This window comes from Pseudorasbora parva, chromosome 4 (assembly GCF_024679245.1).
Source record: "Pseudorasbora parva isolate DD20220531a chromosome 4, ASM2467924v1, whole genome shotgun sequence".
Taxonomy (NCBI): Eukaryota; Metazoa; Chordata; class Actinopteri; order Cypriniformes; family Gobionidae; genus Pseudorasbora; species Pseudorasbora parva.
In genome coordinates this window covers 17,082,570-17,104,228 of record NC_090175.1, presented here as the reverse complement: position 1 = coordinate 17,104,228, position 21,659 = coordinate 17,082,570, and positions in this window count along the sequence as shown.

The window sequence follows — 21,659 nt, the reverse complement described above, 5'->3', positions numbered from 1 at the left end:
CTCTGTGGCACGGCAGGATTTTAAACAACTTTCTGAGTCGCCGCAACGAATGCTGCCGGTGTGCGTGTTATAAAGAACGTCTCTGAAAACTTTAAAATCATTTTTTAAAAGTTGTTTATATGCCTATCTGGTGTTTTAATATGCTTTAAAACAAACCATGTGCAAATTTATAAGTCAACCCTATTGCTGAGTATTTTCTCCTTTAAACTGCAGTGAATTGTGGTTTGAAATCACAGGTGTTCCTTACATCGCAATCTACCTTGTAGCCAATCACGTCAACATATGGGGAGGCTTTAGCATATCATTAACTATGTTCCGCTCTGAAGAAGCGGAGTCTCAAGAGAAGCCAGGTTATCCCGTTTTTGGTTCATATAGCTGAATTAAGTCAGTGCTCTTTAGCTTAAGGCTATTGCTATTAATAATTATTGCATTTATAAATGTCCATGTGTTTTAAATACTGCTGGGTATTGTTAGGAATTGTACAATTCGATTTGATTTCGATTCAATATTGATTTATTAGCTTCGATATCAATTCATTAATAAAAAAATACACAAGTAATTAAGTACCCAAGTATATTTTTAAATAATGTCTGCAGTATTGCCAATGTTTAAGAACAAATTGACCCCAGCATATTTCCAGTCATGGTTTATTTAGCAGAACAAACTGTACAATATTGTACATGTGTTGAATACAAACCACAACTGTAACAGGTGCTTTATTTACACCTCTAAAGTGCATGTGACTAGTAGAAAGTATACTTCTTTCTTCCTATACATTCAAGTAAGATTAGAGGGGGGATGGAAATCGTCAGGCCTTGTAGAGACATAAACCTGTGTGTCATCAGCATAAAAATGGAAATTAATACCAAAGGATTGAAAAATGTGACCAAGTGGTAAAATATATATAATAAATAAAAGCGGACCCAACACTGACCCCTGAGGAACACTATGAATGACTGGGACAGGCTCTGAATGAGCCCTCTTTATCTGAACAAACTGTTTTCTGTCACTTAAATAAAAAATGAACCAAAGTATTACATTATCAGCTATACCAATGCTAGCCAATCGTTCCAGTAATACTGAGTGTTTAATGGTATCAAAGGCAGCACTAATATCTAAAAGAATAAGAATAGACAGAAAACCAGAATCAGCAGCCAAGAGAAGATCGTTTGTCACCTTAACAAGAGCTGTTTCTGTGCTATGCTTGGATCTAAAACATTATTCTTGGATCTAAAACAAAATTCTGGGGTGCACCACCACAAATAAGTCTATGTGTTTGAAACACTGCAATAAATAACACTGAACAACTAATCAGAGAACCTTTGGCTTTCCAAAATGAGCCCAAACGTCGGCTTTTAACGTTGGTGGTGCAGGCTTGAACGGAGTGCAGCTGCTGTTCATCTTGCTGTTTTGGCGCTCTCACTAGAGTGTTGCCCACAGCGCCGTCACTGGCTTGTGGGCTGAATCGATTCATACAATTTAATTAATTGATATTGAATTGAGAAACAATTGCAATGCATTGATGAATCAATATTTTTATCCAGCCCAAGTTTTAAATATTATACACTACTGATACTGAATATATATTGTGTTTGTAGGTTTGGGGTTTCAATAGAAATGTATGAAATTTTACAATATAAAACAAAAAATATTAAAAAAAAGTTTTTTTTTCTCCTACCCAGAGTCAGATACATCCACCCCAGTAGCACCTATAAAAGCACCAATTCTACCTTACCATTCCTATCCTGAGTTATAGGTCCTTTTACTCAAAAAAAAAAAAAAAAAATGTCAGAAATATATATTTTTTGAGGCTATTGTCAGTATTCTCTGATTTACTAAAGCACAAAATAAGATATCCAGAATTCCATATGTAAACGTCTTTTCATCTAATATGTCAACAAATACAACCAAGAATTTTAAACCTGGTCCTTTACAATTCACAGATTTTGTTTTGAGAAATATATGCAAATGAGCTTATATAGGGCCTAATTTGCATATTAAAACATTAATTTACAAAAAACTTGTAATACATTCTTTTTCTTATGTTTATGCCAATAATAAACTGAATTAGTTTATCAGTGATATCTTCTAATTTATAAAACAATCCCTATTCACATGTAGTGTCTCACCTGTAAGGCCGCCCAAATCGTCCCAACGGAGGCTAACGATCGGCGGGTGAAGGTCGCTGCGCGTTCGGTCTTTTCAGCGGGGCAAAGGGATTTTATTAAAATTTCTCTTTATCTGACTTCATTTAATCATAATTTAGAATTTAGGTTAGAATGCCAATTGGTTATTTGGTCATTATATTTAATAGTTTAACTACACATTTAATAATTCCGTTTAACCCTTTGTTGAAATTATATCCAACCTGAATAATCCCAGAGCAAGTCAGAATCAATCAAAGTGTAACAATTTATTAACAGTCAGGTAAATGTATAAAGCCAATTAAATAATCATTTAAAAGATAATCCATATATAACATCAAATACTCTGAAGTAAAGAATGAAATATATACCTGACTTCTGACATTACATAATGCTGGCTATCTTGAGACATGCAGCATTACGGGCTGACCTGATTAAAGTGTCAAGCCCTGAGCTCTTTGCAACATTCCCTTAAATACCCAGAAACAAATGTACAAACACTTTCAAATGTAAACACGAGTTCACAATGGGAATTTGCATTAATCAAGTCCTATAGATTATCTTTTGGTTAACTTCTGTGGGGATGAGATCTTTGTAAACAGTCGCACTGAGACATTTCAAATGATATCAAACACATATAATACTGTATCGCGTGGATTGATAGTAATATAGAGATTTTGGGTGTATTTTCAGTGATCTCAGCATGAGAGGGTAGGAATTGGGGGAGAGGGGGTCAACAGGGAAAGATGTAGATTAGCTGATACTGAGGTGAGACTTGCGTCTCCAGTGGTGTGTGAGGGACAGTTTGGATGTTAATTTCCTTGATTTTCTCAGAGTCCTTGTTCCTCATTTAGACATTTAGGCATCTACTAGTTTTTTTTCAGCCTTACATGCCTTAAACCAGTATTTCCATTTTACTAAAGTAAAGTTGACCAAGTGGATCTCTGAGTTGGTGTGAGTGAGTAGAGGCGGGGCTCATTTCCATATTCATGGTCTGTGTATACTAAATGAAGGAAGAGTGTAAAGTTACATTCAAGCTATTTTAAAGCTGTAGTCCGTAAGTTTGGCCTCTGTGTCAAAATCTCTGTTTGAATCCTGCAATTGCAGATATTTGTGGAGGTATCATCTGTACGCGAGTTGCAGTGGCGGCTTGTCAATAGAGGGCGCTGGGGCGCCGCCCCCATCACAATTCCAGAAATATACATGTATACAAAAATTATATAAAAATGAAATAAAAATAAAATAGTTTACTCATATGATGTGCCAGCGGGTAATTAAGAGCCTCAGCATTTAATAAAAAAAACTATTTTATATGTTTTTTAATGTTTCATGCGGTTTCATGGGCGAGGGACGCCGGACAAATGGATTTCTATCTCAGTCCATAAATCGTCGGGCAGCATGTGACCTGAAGCTGGTCTCTAATTGGTTTCTTAAAGATTCTCCTCCGGGCGCAGGTCGCTGCGTCCCTGGCAAATCAGAATTGCATACATGTTTTTTGATCCAATCTGACATTCAATGTTACGCTCTTGGCCACTACTGTGAGAGAGCGTTGGTGACAACGTCACTCCGACCCCGCCCGCCTAAACATTCGTACAGATGGCAGCAGTTAAACTAAATTCTGTGATTGATTTACAAAAAATCCTTTCACAAGGCGTTCGCTGGAAGAAAAAATAAGAACTAAGGATCTCGGACCGGACCAGCCCGATTTACAAATTCAGCAGCAGTCCAGTGACAGAGGACGAAGCTACACTCAGAGCTTCACCCGCGATTGTTATGATAAAAGGAGGTGGCTGACTGGATGTGACGGTAGCATTGCCCTTTTTTTGCTTTCACTGTCTCTTATTTCAAAGTGAGTGAGAGGTGCTTTTCGACCTTGAAAAGAATAAAAACTTTTCTCAGAAACACCATGACCCAGGAGAGGCTGAATGCACTTGCATTGCTGTCAATGGAAAAGAGACTTGTCACTGAGATGACTGACTTTAATCAGAGAGTAATTGATAAATTTGCTGGCCAGAAAGAAAGGAGAGCAAAATTTATGTTCAAGTAGTCAACATGCCAGTCTGTTGTTGCTACTTCTGTTTTTTCCTTTCCTTGTTCAATTATATATGGGAAATAAATATGTAAAAAGATAAAAAGTGCAGACACTGTTTTCTCTTTAATGCTTGAATTTAGTCAACATGCGTCTTGGTACTGCTTTGTATTTATTTTACTTATTTGATTTATAAATAAGTAAAATAATGTATAAGTAATTATACTTATATATACCTATATACTTATTATTATTATGTATAATTTATAAGTAAATTATACTTTAATTAACATAATTATACTTAAATATACGCAATTATTCTTAAATATACGTAAATTACCCCCCCCCCCACCAAAAAAAACCCAGCGCCCCCCCCAAAAAATATATCACCAGCCGCCACTGGCGAGTTGTGTGTCAGCGACTCCTCAGCGCACATGAATTTAAATGTTTTGAGGAGTATGTGAAGCTTTCTGTCAGTCAATGCACCCGTGTGGATACTGTACTTCAGATTGAATCACATTTTCTACGTCTTGGAGTGTAACAAGTAAGAATTTTCACCGGAAAATTTAATCTGAAAAAGGCTGCCACTTTTGGGAACAAAACATTACAATAAATTATGCTACCAATGTGGATTAAATCTAACAATCGCTCATATAACATCAAACTGTGCAAATTATTGTTATTGTTATACTTTGTTCTCAAATTGTAAATTGTAAAAGCCTTAGGATTGAGTGACTATGTGTATTTAGTGTTTATTAGTGTTACCTGTAGATTTCAATTTCCATACAGTATATTCTCACAATGAATCTCCAGTTGTCACTGATGATGACATTTGGAATAAAATCCACCATAAAAATTACCCCAAGTTTAATTACCCCAGCTGCTCTGAGAAAAATCTATAAATGATCCACCACCTGCAGCATGCTAATGTGCGTTACTACAACTAGCTGGAATCTTTCTTTTTGTATAAAGATGTGATGTAGTGACAGAGACATGCTTGAATGTCCTGTGGAAATCCACCATAGCACTTTAATTATAACGCACGAAAGAGAGAGAATGAGAGAAGAGGCTTCTTTGAGTGCTTGGTGAGACGGCACAATAAGCAATGGCTGCGAGCTCACTGAAACAGTGATAAACTGCTGTTTTCACAGCACTATTCTGCTCAGCACCCTTAGTGCACAAGGGTAGTTCTGAGCCAAGTTTGAGCTGTGCACAGTGACTGATTTATATTTAAAGTCACAGTTTTGTCCATAGGCCAGACGATGTCCACCTGGTCCAGAAACATTGGCGAGCCCTCAGTCTGCTCGTCGCCATGGGCATCAGTCCAAAGATGCCACCCGTTCCAGCTGCCAGTCAGCTTCTACAGCCCATACTTCATTGTACCCAAGAAAACGGGCGGGTTACGGCCGATCTTGGATCTGCGACTCCTGAACCCGTCCCTTCATAGGCTGCCGTTCAGAATGCTAACGCAGAAATGCATTTTCAGGTGCATCCGTCCACAAGATTGGTTTGCAGCAATCGACCTGAAGGCGTACTTTCATGTTTCGACTCTCCCTCGACAAATACGATGGATGAGCATGTCAGTACAAGTCCTACCCTTCGGGGTGTCCCTGTCGCCCCTATCTTCACGAAAGACGCAGAGACGGGCATTGCTCCCGTGAGAGAACATGGTGATCACATCCACAACTGTCTCTTGACGACTGGCTGATCTTCGCCCAGTCACGAGAGCAGTTGTGCGAACAAAGGTACATGGGGCTCAGTCACCTCAGCCAGTTGGGGCTTTGGGTCAACTGGGAAAAGAACAAACGCTGCCCCATGCAGGGTATCTCTTTTCTCGGGTTGGAGATGGATTCGGTTGCCTGACAGCGTGCCTCACAGAGGAGCGCATCCAGTCGGTCTTGAACTGTGTGAATTCCTTCAATTGCAGGACGGTGGTCCCACTGAAACGTTTTCAAAGGCTCCAGGGGCATATGGCATCTGCAGCTGCAGTAATGCCGCTCGGATTGTTCCATATGAGACCGCTTCAACGCTGTCTACTCGACCAAGTCCGGAGATGGGCGTGGCACAGTGGGTCCCTTCGTGTCTCAGTGACATCGAGATGCCGCCAAACCTTCAGCCCGTGGTCGGACCCTTCATTTCTACTGGCAGGAGGGCCTCTAGAACTAGTGTCCAGGCATGCTGTTGTCTCCACGGATACCTCATCCACTGGCTGGGGTGCTACGCACAACTGGCTTGCTGTTTCAGGTCTGTGGATGGGGCCTCAACTACAATGGCATGTCAATTGCCTGGAGTTGTCAGCAATTCGTCTTGCGCTGGGTCGCTTCAAAATGCCGCTACATGGCAAGCACCTATGCAAGTATGGGTTTCCCCCAGTAAACCTTCTCTTACAGACACTGCGCATGGTCAGGGAGGACGAGGAGCAGGTCTTGTTAGTAGTTCTGTATTGGCCCAACAGGACTTGGTTCCCGGAACTAGTGCTCCACGCAACACCACCTCCTTGGCCCATTCCTCTGAGGAAGGACCTCCTAACTCAGAGACGGGGCACCCTCTGGCACCAGCGTCCAGATCTCTGGAAACTCCATGTCTGGTCCCTGGACGGGACGTGGAGGTTCTAGGTGACCTACCACAGGCTGTGGTAGACACCATCACTTGGAGAGGGTTGGAGAGAAGGCTGTCTCCATCCATTCTCAAAGTTTATGTTGCCGCTATCGCAGCGGCATCATGATTTGGTAGCTGGAAAGTCCTTAGGGAAGCACGACCTGATCATCAAGGGGGCGAGAGGACTAAATCCGCCTCGCCCTCCCTCTATACCCTCTTGGGACCTGTCTCTGGTTCTGACCGCACTGCAGAGACCTCCCTTTGAGCCTTTGCAGTCAGCAGAGTTAAAAATTCTGTCTCTGAAAACAGTACTCCTGACTGCATTGGCCTCTAACAAGAGGGTAGGGGACCTGCAGGCATTTTTGGTCAACGAATTATGCCTGGAATTCGGACCGGACAACTCTCACATGATCCTGAGACCCCGGCCTGGATGTGTGCCCAAGGTTCCCACAACTCCCTTCCGGGACCAGGTGGTGAGCCTGCAAGCGCTGCCCTCGGAGGAGTAAACCAGGTCTGGCTTTTCTCTGTCCCGTCTGTGCCCTACGGATCTATGTGGACAGAACGCAGAGCTTTAGAGCTCAGAGCAGTTCTTCCTCTGATACGGAGGCCAGCAGAAGCGAAAAGCTGTCTACAAGCAGAGGATGGCCCACTGGATAGTGGATGTCATCGTCTTGGCGTACAAATCCCAAGACGTGCCCTGCCAGCTCGGGGTTAGAGCCCACTCCACCAGGGGTGTGGCCTCTTCATGGGCGCTGGCTCGTGGTTGCCTCGCTGACAGATGTTGTAGAGCTGCGGGCTGGGCGACACCCAACACGTTTGCTAGATTTAGCCTGCGTGTAGAGCCGGTATCTTCCCGTGTACTCACTTCCATAGTCAGTAATGCTGAAGTGCCTGCCGAAGTACAAGCATGTGTCGGCTTGCTGCACCACTCCCTTCCCCATGGAATGGATACGTTCGCTTATATGCTTCAGTTATATATGACATTGGTCTTGAATGCAATGTAAGTTGCTTTGGATAAAAGTGTCTGCCAAATGCATACATGTAAATGTAAATGTAATTCAGTTGAGTTCCCCAGTATGGTGAACCCTGTCGAGTCCTCCGGAACCTGCGGCAGTCAGACATGGCGGAGCATCCAACGCCAGGTCTAACACTGGTATGCGTTGGTGGAACTTGTGTTAGGCTGGGTTCCATATATTGTGACCCCCACGGCAGTCCCATATGTGTTTTCTTCCACGGTACGGCTCCCTACGGAGAGCCTGTGTCTTTCCCTTGGCAGAGCCCGGTCTGCCATCTCAGTCTGGTGCTCTGCCATCTCAGTCTGGTGTTGCTCCCCCGCCTATAATGGCCGGGACAACCCCTGGGACTTCCATATGTTATACTGCCTACGGCCAGTCCATACGTGTATTCCCCACATGGTAACTCCCTCTGGGCATGATGTGGCTTCCGCAACGGCCCCCCAGGCACACTTTTCCAGCGTTTATCCAAAAGTCTGCTGAAAGGGTCTTTCAGAAAAGCAGCGTGACTCTCCCTGTGTGAATTTCTCCGCCCAGTACAGACGGGTCTGAGGGGCTCTAGCGGGATGCTGGAAGTGGTAGTAACTGTGGCGTTTTCCAAAAGGATCCAATTCATCGGTGACGTCTGACGTAAGTTGAACGTGAACGACTGAAAGGGAACGTCTTGGTTACGTATGGTAACCCTCGTTCCCTGAAGGAGGGAACGGAGACGTATGTCCCATCGCCACAGTTGCTGTACCATCACTGCAGGACGAGTCACTAGTTCAGTTCCTCAGTGAAAAACTAGAGTGCGTTGCGATCGCTTCCGCTTTATAGCTGCGCTGCGGATCGGGGTGCGATATGCTAAGCACGCATGCCAATAGTCATTGGCCCATTCTCTACATCTCGAAGCTGATAGGGGCTCCCAGAAGTGATCCCAATTCGTCGGTGATGTCCGACGTACGTTTCCATTCCCTCAACAGGGAACGAGGGTTACCATACGTAACCGAGACATTTGGAATACTGGCTGGTTATGTACCTGCTCAAATTTATTTTGGATATTTTTTTAACAAAAAAATTGACAGACTGCAGCTTTAAGTGATGAAGAAATTGTTTTAACGGGGGGGGGGGACATTTTAAATAACATTTAGTTGATTTTTAAGTGATAAAATGATTGACTACAGGGGGACTTCATAAATAAGATAAAAAAAATTATAGATTAAAGTCTTGTTCTTGAAATGGTGTGTATTGATGTTTTTCCATCCGTTTGAAGTGCCATTTGAATTGACGCACTACATCTATCTGTAATGAAATATTAAATTACCTCAAAATGGTATTTATTGTTTTAATAAAAATAAAAAAACTGACAAAATCTGAAAAATTCGTTTCATACCTAAAATAACGTGCTATGTCTTGTCTGTCAGCATGTTGTTAATGTACTCAACTTATGTACTCAACTTATGTACTCAACTTATTTTTTCACTGTGTGAGAACATGATGTGTGGCATCAGAGTGGCATGGCTTGAAAAACATTAGTAACATTAGGAAGTAAGGCGTGTGAGTGTGAGTGTGAGTGTGTATTATTGAGTGTATTATTGTTTACAAGGAGAAACAGATTAACATGAGCAGCTACTGTTTTTGCTTTTCAGAAGGTCAACTCTTGTTTAAGATAAACATTGCTGTCAATAACGGAAATCTTACAAAAAAGCTCTTAGAAAACCTCCTAATTTTGTTTAATAGAAGCTTAAGTGTTTTTAAAAACAAATTTAAGAATACACAGATGTATAATATTATTAACGATCATAATATTATTCTTTTTTTATCTTCAATTAATAGGCCTGGCTCTGTAGATGTGTTAAGTCAGGTCATTTTTGAAAACAAGACATGTCCCGACAAAGAAGACATAGAGAAGACATTTGAAGAAGGCCTTGATAAATCCATTATCTCCTTAAATGTCATCAGATCCAGCATTTTTGCCTGTGAGTATAATATTATGATCTTATAACTTAGTAAGAATATTTACTGTTACAGTGATACTGTCATATCCAACCTTATGTTTAGATTTGATAAACATTCAACTTTTCTTAAATTATTAAAGTTTTTTTTATTTTATTTTTTTAAATACATTTTATTAAAAAAAATACATTATAAATAAAACATACAATATGAATATTTTCAAATCTCATTCTGACCTTTTGTCAGATATACGCAATTTGTTTTCTACGTCTTTTTTAAGACATCCAGTGTTATGACTGTCCAATATAATTCCTAAGGTCTGCAACAAGATGGGTGCTCAGCAACCTCAAATAGTCCACGGGAAATTGTGGAAAAAAGATGATATCTAGTCTAGACTACAAACTTTACTATTTTTGGACACTTAAATTAGAATAATCCAGTACTTTTTTAATAGTGCAATGACTTGCCAAAAGATGTAAGAAAAATGAATTAATCATGATCATGTCATAGCCATTTTAAAAGAAACAGAATGTGAAAATATTAATTACTATAATATTTTTGTGTGCATGTACAAATAATAGATATAGTACTTGAAGATACCACGACTGAACAGCCGACAACACCACAACTTGCCTCAACATCTGAAATACCAGATACAACAACTAAAGAAAGCAATACAATTTTGCCAACAACAACGATTCCATTAACGTCTGTTGTGACATCAACATCAACAAATACAATCCCTATTACAATGACAACATCTGAATTACCATTGACAACAACTCAGCAAGAAACTACAATTTTGCCGACAACCTCATCTACAGTTCAAACAACATCTGCTTTAACAACTTATGCAAGCACAAGCACTGAAGACACAACAACATCTGAAATGCCAGTTACAACAACTGAACAAAGCAGCACATTTTTGCCAACAACAACCACATCATCGACTCAAACAAACACTGTCTTGCCAACCTCTTCAAGCACAAGCAATGAAGCTTCAACAACATCTGAAATGTCAGTTACAACAACTGAACAAAGCAGTACACGTTTGCCAACAACAACCACACCATCGACTCAATCAACGACTGCTGTGACATCAACATCCACAAATACAATCCCTATTACAATGACAACATCTGAAATACCATTGACAACAACTCAGCAAGAAACTACAATTTTGCCAAAAACCTCATCTCCAGTTCAAACAACATCTGCTTTGCCAATTTCTGCAAGTACAAGCAATGAAGCTTCAACAATATCTGAAATGACAGTTACAACAACTGAACAAAGCAGTACACTTTTGCCAACAACAACCATATCATCGACTCAATCAACGACTGCTGTGACATCAACATCCACAAATACAATCCCTATTACAATGACAACATCTGAAATACCATTGACAACAACTCATCAAGGAACTACAATTTTGCCAACAACCTCATCTACAGTTCAAACAACAACTGCTTTGCCAACTTATGCAAGCACAAGCACTGAAGATACAATAACATCTGAAATGCCAGTTACAACAACTGAACAAAGCAGCACACTTTTGCCAACAACAACCACATCATCGACTCAAAAAACCACTGTCTTGCCAACCTCTTCAAGCACAAGCAATGAAGCTTCAACAACATCTGAAATGCCAGTTACAACAACTGAACAAAGCAGTACACTTTTGCCAACAACAACCACATCATCGAGTCAAACAACGCCTGCTGTGACATCAACATCCATAAATACAATCCCTATTACAATGACAACATCTGAAATACCATTAACAACAAATCAGCAAGAAACTACACTTTTGCCAACAACCTTATCTACAGTTCAAACAACATCTGCTTTTCCAAATTCTGCAAGCACAAGCAATGAAGCTACAACAACATCTAAAATGCCACATACAACAACTGCACAAAGCAGTACACTTTTGCCAACAACAACCACATCATCGACTCAATCAACTACTGCTGTGACATCTACAAATACAATCCCTATTACAATGACAACATCTGAAATACCATTGACAACAACTCAGCAAGAAATTACACTTTTGCCAACAACCTCATCTACAGTTCAAACAACATCTGCTTTGCCAACTTCTTCAAGCACAAGCAATGAAGCATCAACACTTTCTGAAATGACAGTTACAACAACTGAACAAAGCAGTACAATTGTGCCAACAACAACCACATCATCGACTCAATTAACGACAGTTGTGGTATCAACACATACAAGTACAATCCCTATTACAATGACGACATCTGAAATACCAATGACAACAACTCCGCAAGGAACTACAATTTTACCAACAACCTTATCTAAAGTTCAAACAACATCTGCTTTGCCTACTTATGCAAGCACAAGCACTGAAGCTACAACAACATCTGAAATGCCAGTTACAACAACTGAACAAAGCAGCACACTTTTGTCAACAACAACCACATCATCGACTCAAAAAACCACTGTCTTGCAAACTTCTACAAGCACAAGCAATGAAGCTTCAACAACATCTGAAATGCCAGTTACAACAACTGAACAAAGCAGCACATTTTTGCCAACAACAACCACATCATCGACTCAATCAACGACTGCTGTGACATCAACATCTAAAAGTACAATCCCTATTACAATGACAACATCTGAAATACCATTGACAACAACTCAGCAAGAAACTACAATTTTGCCAACAACCTCATCTACAGTTCAAACAACATCTGCTTTGCCAACTTCTACAAGCACAAGCAATGAAGCTACAACAACATCTGAAATGCCAGTTTCAACAACTGAAAAAAGCAGTACACTTTTGCCAACAACAACCACATCATCGACTCAATCAACGACTGCTGTGACATCAACATCCACAAATACAATCCCTATTACAATGACAACATCTGAAATACCATTGACAACAACTCAGCAAGAAACTACAATTTTGCCAAAAACCTCATCTCCAGTTCAAACAACATCTGCTTTGCCAATTTCTGCAAGTACAAGCAATGAAGCTTCAACAATATCTGAAATGACAGTTACAACAACTGAACAAAGCAGTACACTTTTGCCAACAACAACCACATCATCAACTCAATCAACAACTGTCTTGCAAACCTCTTCAAGCACAAGCAATGAAGCTTCAACAACATCTGAAATGTCAGTTACAACAACTGAACCAAGCAGTACACTTTTGCCAACAACAACCACATCATCGACTCAATCAACGACTGCTTTGACACCAACATCCACAAATACAATCCCTATTACAGTGACAACATCTGAAATACCATTAACAACTCAGCAAGAAACTACACTTTTGCCAACAACCTCATCTACAGTTCAAACAACATCTGCTTTGCCAACTTATGCAAGCACAAGCACTGAAGATACAATAACATCTGAAATGCCAGTTACAACAACTGAACAAAGCAGCACACTTTTGCCAACAACAACCACATCATCGACTCAAACAACCACTGTCTTGCCAACCTCTTCAAGCACAAGCAATGAAGCTTCAACAACATCTGAAATGCCAGTTACAACAACTGAACAAAGCAGTACACTTTTGCCAACAACAACCACATCATCGACTCAATCAACTACTGCTGTGACATCTACAAATACAATCCCTATTACAATGACAACATCTGAAATACCATTGACAACAACTCAGCAAGAAATTACACTTTTGCCAACAAACTCATCTACAGTTCAAACAACATCTGCTTTGCCAACTTCTTCAAGCACAAGCAATGAAGCATCAACACTTTCTGAAATGACAGTTACAACAACTGAACAAAGCAGTACAATTGTGCCAACAACAACCACATCATCGACTCAATTAACGACAGTTGTGGTATCAACACATACAAGTACAATCCCTATTACAATGACGACATCTGAAATACCAATGACAACAACTCCGCAAGGAACTACAATTTTACCAACAACCTTATCTAAAGTTCAAACAACATCTGCTTTGCCTACTTATGCAAGCACAAGCACTGAAGCTACAACAACATCTGAAATGCCAGTTACAACAATTGAACAAAGCAGCACACTTTTGTCAACAACAACCACATCATCGACTCAAACAACCACTGTCTTGCAAACTTCTACAAGCACAAGCAATGAAGCTTCAACAACATCTGAAATGCCAGTTACAACAATTGAACAAAGTAGTACACTTTTGCCAACAATGACAACATCATCGACTCAATCAACTACTGCTGTGACATCTACTAATACAATCCCTATTACAATGACAACATCTGAAATACCATTGACAACAACTCAGCAAGAAATTACAGTTTTGCCAACAACCTCATCTACAGTTCAAACAACATCTGCTTTGCCAACTTATTCAAGCACAAGCAATGAAGCATCAACACTTTCTGAAATGACAGTCACAACAACTGAACAAAGCAGAACAATTGTGCCAACAACAACCACATCATCGACTCAAACAACCACTGTCTTGCAAACTTCTACAAGCACAAGCAATGAAGCTTCAACAACATCTGAAATGCCAGTTACAACAACTGAACAAAGCAGTACACTTTTGCCAACAATGACAACATCATCGACTCAAACAACCACTCTCTTGCAAACTTCTACAAGCACAAGCAATGAAGCTTCAACACCATCTGAAATGCCAGTTACAACAATTGAACAAAGTAGTACACTTTCGCCAACAATGACAACATCATTGACTCAAACAACCACTGTCTTGCAAACTTCTACAAGCACAAGCAATGAAGCATCAACACTTTCTGAAATGCCAGTTACAACAACTGAACAAAGCAGTACACTTTTGCCACCAACCACATCATCGACTCAATCAACGACTGCTGTGACATCAACATCCACAAATACAATCCCTATTACAATGACAACATCTGAAATACCATTGACAACAACTCAGCAAGAAATTACAGTTTTGCCCACAACCTCATCTACAGTTCAAACAATATCTGCTTTGCCAACTTCTTCAAGCACAAGCAATGAAGCATCAACACTTTCTGAAATGACAGTTACAACAACTGAACAAAGCAGTACACTTTTGCCAACAACAACCACATCATCGACTCTATCAATGACTGCTGGGACATCAACATCCACAAATACAATCCCTATTACAATGACAACATCTGAAATACCATTGACAACAACTCTGCAAGAAACTACACTTTTGCCAACAACCTCATCTACAGTTCCAATATCTGCTTTGCCAACTTCTGCAAGCACAAGCAATGAAGCTACAACAACATCTGAAATGCCAGTTACAACGACTGAACAAAGCAGTACACTTTTGTCAACAACAACCACATCATCGACTCAAACAACCACTGTCTTGCCAACTTCTTCAAGCACAAGCAATGAAGCTTCAACAACATCTGAAATGTCAGTTACAACAACTAAACAAAGCAGTACGCTTTTGCCAACAACAACCACATTATCGACTCAATCAACGACTGTTGTGACATCAACATCCACAAATACAATCCCTATTACAATGACAACATCTGAAATACCATTGACAACAACTCAGCAAGGAACTACAATTTTACCAACAACCTTATCTACAGTTCAAACAACATCTGCTTTTCCAAATTCTGCAAGCACAAGCAATGAAGCTTCAACAACATCTGAAATGCCACATACAACAACTGAACAAAGCAGTACACTTTTGCCAACAACAACCACATCATCGACTCAATCAACTACTGCTGTGACATCTACAAATACAATCCCCATTACAATGACAACATCTGAAATACCATTGACAACAACTCAGCAAGAAATTACAGTTTTGCCCACAACCTCATCTACAGTTCAAACAACATCTGCTTTGCCAACTTCTTCAAGCACAAGCAATGAAGCATCAACACTTTCTGAAATGACAGTTATAACAACTGAACAAAGCAGTACACTTTTGCCAACAACAACCACATCATCGACTCTATCAATGACTGCTGTGACATCCACAAATACAATCCCTATTACAATGACAACATCTGAAATACCATTGACAACAACTCAGCAAGAAACTACACTTTTGCCAACAACCTCATCTACAGTTCAAACAACATCTGCTTTGCCAACTTCTGCAAGCACAAGCAATGAAGCTACAACAACATCTGAAATGCCAGTTACAACAACTGAACAAAGCAGTACACTTTTGCCAACAACAACCACATCATCGACTCTATCAATGACTGCTGTGACATCAACATCCACAAATACAATCCCTATTACAATGACAACATCTGAAATACCATTGACAACAACTCAGCAAGAAACTACACTTTTGCCAACAACCTCATCTACAGTTCAAACATCTGCTTTGCCAACTTCTGCAAGCACAAGCAATGAAGCTACAACAACATCTGAAATGCCAGTTACAACAACTGAACAAAGTAGTACAATTTTGTCAACAACAACCACATCATCGACTCAAACAACCACTGTCTTGCCAACTTCTTCAAGCACAAGCAATGAAGCTTCAACAACATCTGAAATGTCAGTTACAACAACTAAACAAAGCAGTACGCTTTTGCCAACAACAACCACATTATCGACTCAATCAACGACTGTTGTGACATCAACATCCACAAATACAATCCCTATTACAATGACAACATCTGAAATACCATTGACAACAACTCAGCAAGAAACTAAACTTTTGCCAACAACCTCATCTACAGTTCAAACAACAACTGCTTTTCCAACTTCGGCAAGCACAAGCAATGAAGCTTCAACAACATCTGAAATGCCAGTTGCAACAACTGAACAAAGCAGTACACTTTTGCCACCAACCACATCATCGACTCAATCAACGACTGCTGTGACATCAACATCCACAAATACAATCCCTATTACAATGACAACATCTGAAATACCATTGACAACAACTCAGCAAGAAACTACACTTTTGCCAACAACCTCATCTACAGTTCAAACATCTGCTTTGCCAACTTCTGCAAGCACAAGCAATGAAGCTACAACAACATCTGAAATGCCAGTTACAACAACTGAACAAAGCAGTACACTTTTGCCAACAACAACCACATCATCGACTCTATCAACTACTGCTGTGACATCTACAAATACAATCCCCATTACAATGACAACATCTGAAATACCATTGACAACAACTCAGCAAGAAATTACAGTTTTGCCCACAACCTCATCTACAGTTCAAACAACATCTGCTTTGCCAACTTTTTCAAGCACAAGCAATGAAGCATCAACACTTTCTGAAATGACAGTTATAACAACTGAACAAAGCAGTACACTTTTGCCAGCAACAACCACATCATCGACTCAATCAACTACTGCTGTGACATCTACAAATACAATCCCCATTACAATGACAACATCTGAAATACCATTGACAACCACTCAGCAAGAAACTACACTTTTGCCAACAACCTCATCTACAGTTCAAACATCTGCTTTGCCAACTTCTGCAAGCACAAGCAATGAAGCTACAACAACATCTGAAATGCCAGTTACAACAACTGAACAAAGCAGTACAATTTTGTCAACAACAACCACATCATCGACTCAAACAACCACTGTCTTGCCAACTTCTTCAAGCACAAGCAATGAAGCTTCAACAACATCTGAAATGTCAGTTACAACAACTAAACAAAGCAGTACGCTTTTGCCAACAACAACCACATTATCGACTCAATCAACGACTGTTGTGACATCAACATCCACAAATACAATCCCTATTACAATGACAACATCTGAAATACCATTGACAACAACTCTGCAAGCCACTGCAATTGTGCCAAAAACCTCATCTACAGTTCAAACAACATCTGCTTTGCCAAATTCTGCAAGCACAAGCAATGAAGCTTCAACAACATCTGAAATGCCACATACAACAACTGAACAAAGCAGTACACTTTTGCCAACAACAACCACATCATCGACTCAATCAACTACTGCTGTGACATCTACAAATACAATCCCCATTACAATGACAACATCTGAAATACCATTGACAACAACTCAGCGAGAAATTACAGTTTTGCCCACAACCTCATCTACAGTTCAAACAACATCTGCTTTGCCAACTTCTTCAAGCACAAGCAATGAAGCATCAACACTTTCTGAAATGACAGTTACAACAACTGAACAAAGCAGTACACTTTTGCCAACAACAACCACATCATCGACTCAATCAATGACTGCTGTGACATCAACATCCACAAATATATTCCCTATTACAATGACAACATCTGAAATACCATTGACAACAACTCAGCAAGAAACTACACTTTTGCCAACAACCTCATCTACAGTTCAAACATCTGCTTTGCCAACGTCTGCAAGCACAAGCAATGAAGCTACAACAACATCTGAAATGCCAGTTACAACAACTGAACAAAGTAGTACAATTTTGTCAACAACAACCACATCATCGACTCAAACAACCACTGTCTTGCCAACTTCTTCAAGCACAAGCAATGAAGCTTCAACAACATCTGAAATGTCAGTTACAACAACTAAACAAAGCAGTACGCTTTTGCCAACAACAACCACATTATCGACTCAATCAACGACTGTTGTGACATCAACATCCACAAATACAATCCCTATTACAATGACAACATCTGAAATACCATTGACAACAACTCAGCAAGAAACTAAACTTTTGCCAACAACCTCATCTACAGTTCAAACAACAACTGCTTTTCCAACTTCGGCAAGCACAAGCAATGAAGCTTCAACAACATCTGAAATGCCAGTTGCAACAACTGAACAAAGCAGTACACTTTTGCCACCAACCACATCATCGACTCAATCAACGACTGCTGTGACATCAACATCCACAAATACAATCCCTATTACAATGACAACATCTGAAATACCATTGACAACAACTCAGCAAGAAACTACACTTTTGCCAACAACCTCATCTACAGTTCAAACATCTGCTTTGCCAACTTCTGCAAGCACAAGCAATGAAGCTACAACAACATCTGAAATGCCAGTTACAACAACTGAACAAAGCAGTACACTTTTGCCAACAACAACCACATCATCGACTCAATCAACTACTGCTGTGACATCTACAAATACAATCCCCATTACAATGACAACATCTGAAATACCATTGACAACAACTCAGCAAGAAATTACAGTTTTGCCCACAACCTCATCTACAGTTCAAACAACATCTGCTTTGCCAACTTTTTCAAGCACAAGCAATGAAGCATCAACACTTTCTGAAATGACAGTTATAACAACTGAACAAAGCAGTACACTTTTGCCAGCAACAACCACATCATCGACTCAATCAACTACTGCTGTGACATCTACAAATACAATCCCCATTACAATGACAACATCTGAAATACCATTGACAACAACTCAGCAAGAAACTACACTTTTGCCAACAACCTCATCTACAGTTCAAACATCTGCTTTGCCAACTTCTGCAAGCACAAGCAATGAAGCTACAACAACATCTGAAATGCCAGTTACAACAACTGAACAAAGCAGTACAATTTTGTCAACAACAACCACATCATCGACTCAAACAACCACTGTCTTGCCAACTTCTTCAAGCACAAGCAATGAAGCTTCAACAACATCTGAAATGTCAGTTACAACAACTAAACAAAGCAGTACGCTTTTGCCAACAACAACCACATTATCGACTCAATCAACGACTGTTGTGACATCAACATCCACAAATACAATCCCTATTACAATGACAGCATCTGAAATACCATTGACAACAACTCTGCAAGCCACTGCAATTGTGCCAAAAACCTCATCTACAGTTCAAACAACATCTGCTTTTCCAAATTCTGCAAGCACAAGCAATGAAGCTTCAACAACATCTGAAATGCCACATACAACAACTGAACAAAGCAGTACACTTTTGCCAACAACAACCACATCATTGACTCAATCAACTACTGCTGTGACATCTACAAATACAATCCCCATTACAATGACAACATCTGAAATACCATTGACAACAACTCAGCAAGAAATTACAGTTTTGCCCACAACCTCATCTACAGTTCAAACAACATCTGCTTTGCCAACTTCTTCAAGCACAAGCAATGAAGCATCAACACTTTCTGAAATGACAGTTATAACAACTGAACAAAGCAGTACACATTTGCCAGCAACAACCACATCATCGACTCTATCAATGACTGCTGTGACATCAACATCCACAAATACAATCCCTATTACAATGACAACATCTGAAATACCATTGACAACAACTCAGCAAGAAACTACACTTTTGCCAACAACCTCATCTACAGTTCAAACATCTGCTTTGCCAACTTCTGCAAGCACAAGCAATGAAGCTACAACAACATCTGAAATGCCAGTTACAACAACTGAACAAAGCAGTACAATTTTGTCAACAACAACCACATCATCGACTCAAACAACCACTGTCTTGCCAACTTCTTCAAGCACAAGCAATGAAGCTTCAACAACATCTGAAATGTCAGTTACAACAACTAAACAAAGCAGTACGCTTTTGCCAACAACAACCACATTATCGACTCAATCAACGACTGTTGTGACATCAACATCCACATATACAATCCCTATTACAATGACAACATCTGAAATACCATTGACAACAACTCTGCAAGCCACTGCAATTGTGCCAAAAACCTCATCTACAGTTAAAACAACCACTGTCTTGCCATCTTCTACAAGCACAAGCAATGAAGCTTCAACAACATCTGAAATGCCAGTTACAACAACTGAACAAAGCAGTACACTCTTGCCAGCAACAACCACATCATCGACTCAGTCAATGACTGTTGTGGCATCAACACATACAAGTACAATCCCCATTACAATGAAAACATCTGAAATACCATTGACAACAACTCCGCAGGGAACTACAATTTTGCCAAAAACCACATCTACAGCTCAAGCAACATCTGTTTTTCCAACTTTTACAAGCACAAGTAATGAAGCTTCAACAACATCTGAAATGCAAGTTACAACAACTGAACAAAGCAGTACACTTTTGCCAACAACAACCACATCATCGACTCAATCAACGACTGCTGTGACGTCAACATCTACAAATACAATTACAATGACAACATCTAAAATACCGTTGACAACAACTCAGCAAGGAACTACAATTTTGCCAACAACCTCATCTACAGTTCAAACAACAACTGCTTTTCCAACTTCTGCAAGCACAAGCATTGAAGCTTCAACAACATCTGAAATGCCAGTTACAACAACTGAACAAAGCAGTACACTTTTGCCACCAACCACATCATCGACTCAATCAACAACTGCTGTGACATCAACATCCACAAATACAATCCCTATTACAATGACAACATCTGAAATACCATTGACAACAACTCAGCAAGAAACTACACTTTTGCCAACAACCTCATCTACAGTTCAAACATCTGCTTTGCCAACTTCTGCAAGCACAAGCAATGGAGCTACAACAACATCTGAAATGTCAGTTACAACAACTGAACAAAGCAGTACACTTTTGTCAACAACAACCACATCATCGACTCAATCAACTACTGCTGTGACATCAACATCCACAAATACAATCCCTATTACAACGACAACATCTGAAATACCATTGACAACAACTCAGCAAGGAACTACAATTTTACCAACAACCTTATCTACAGTTCAAACAACATCTGCTTTTCCAAATTCTGCAAGCACAAGCAATGAAGCATCAACACTTTCTGAAATGACAGTTACAACAACTGAACAAAGCAGTACACTTTTGCCAACAACAACCACATCATCGACTCAATCAATGACTGCTGTGACATCAACATCCACAAATACAATCCCTATTACAATGACAACATCTGAAATACCATTGACAACAACTCAGCAAGAAACTACACTTTTGCCAACAACCTCATCTACAGTTCAAACATCTGCTTT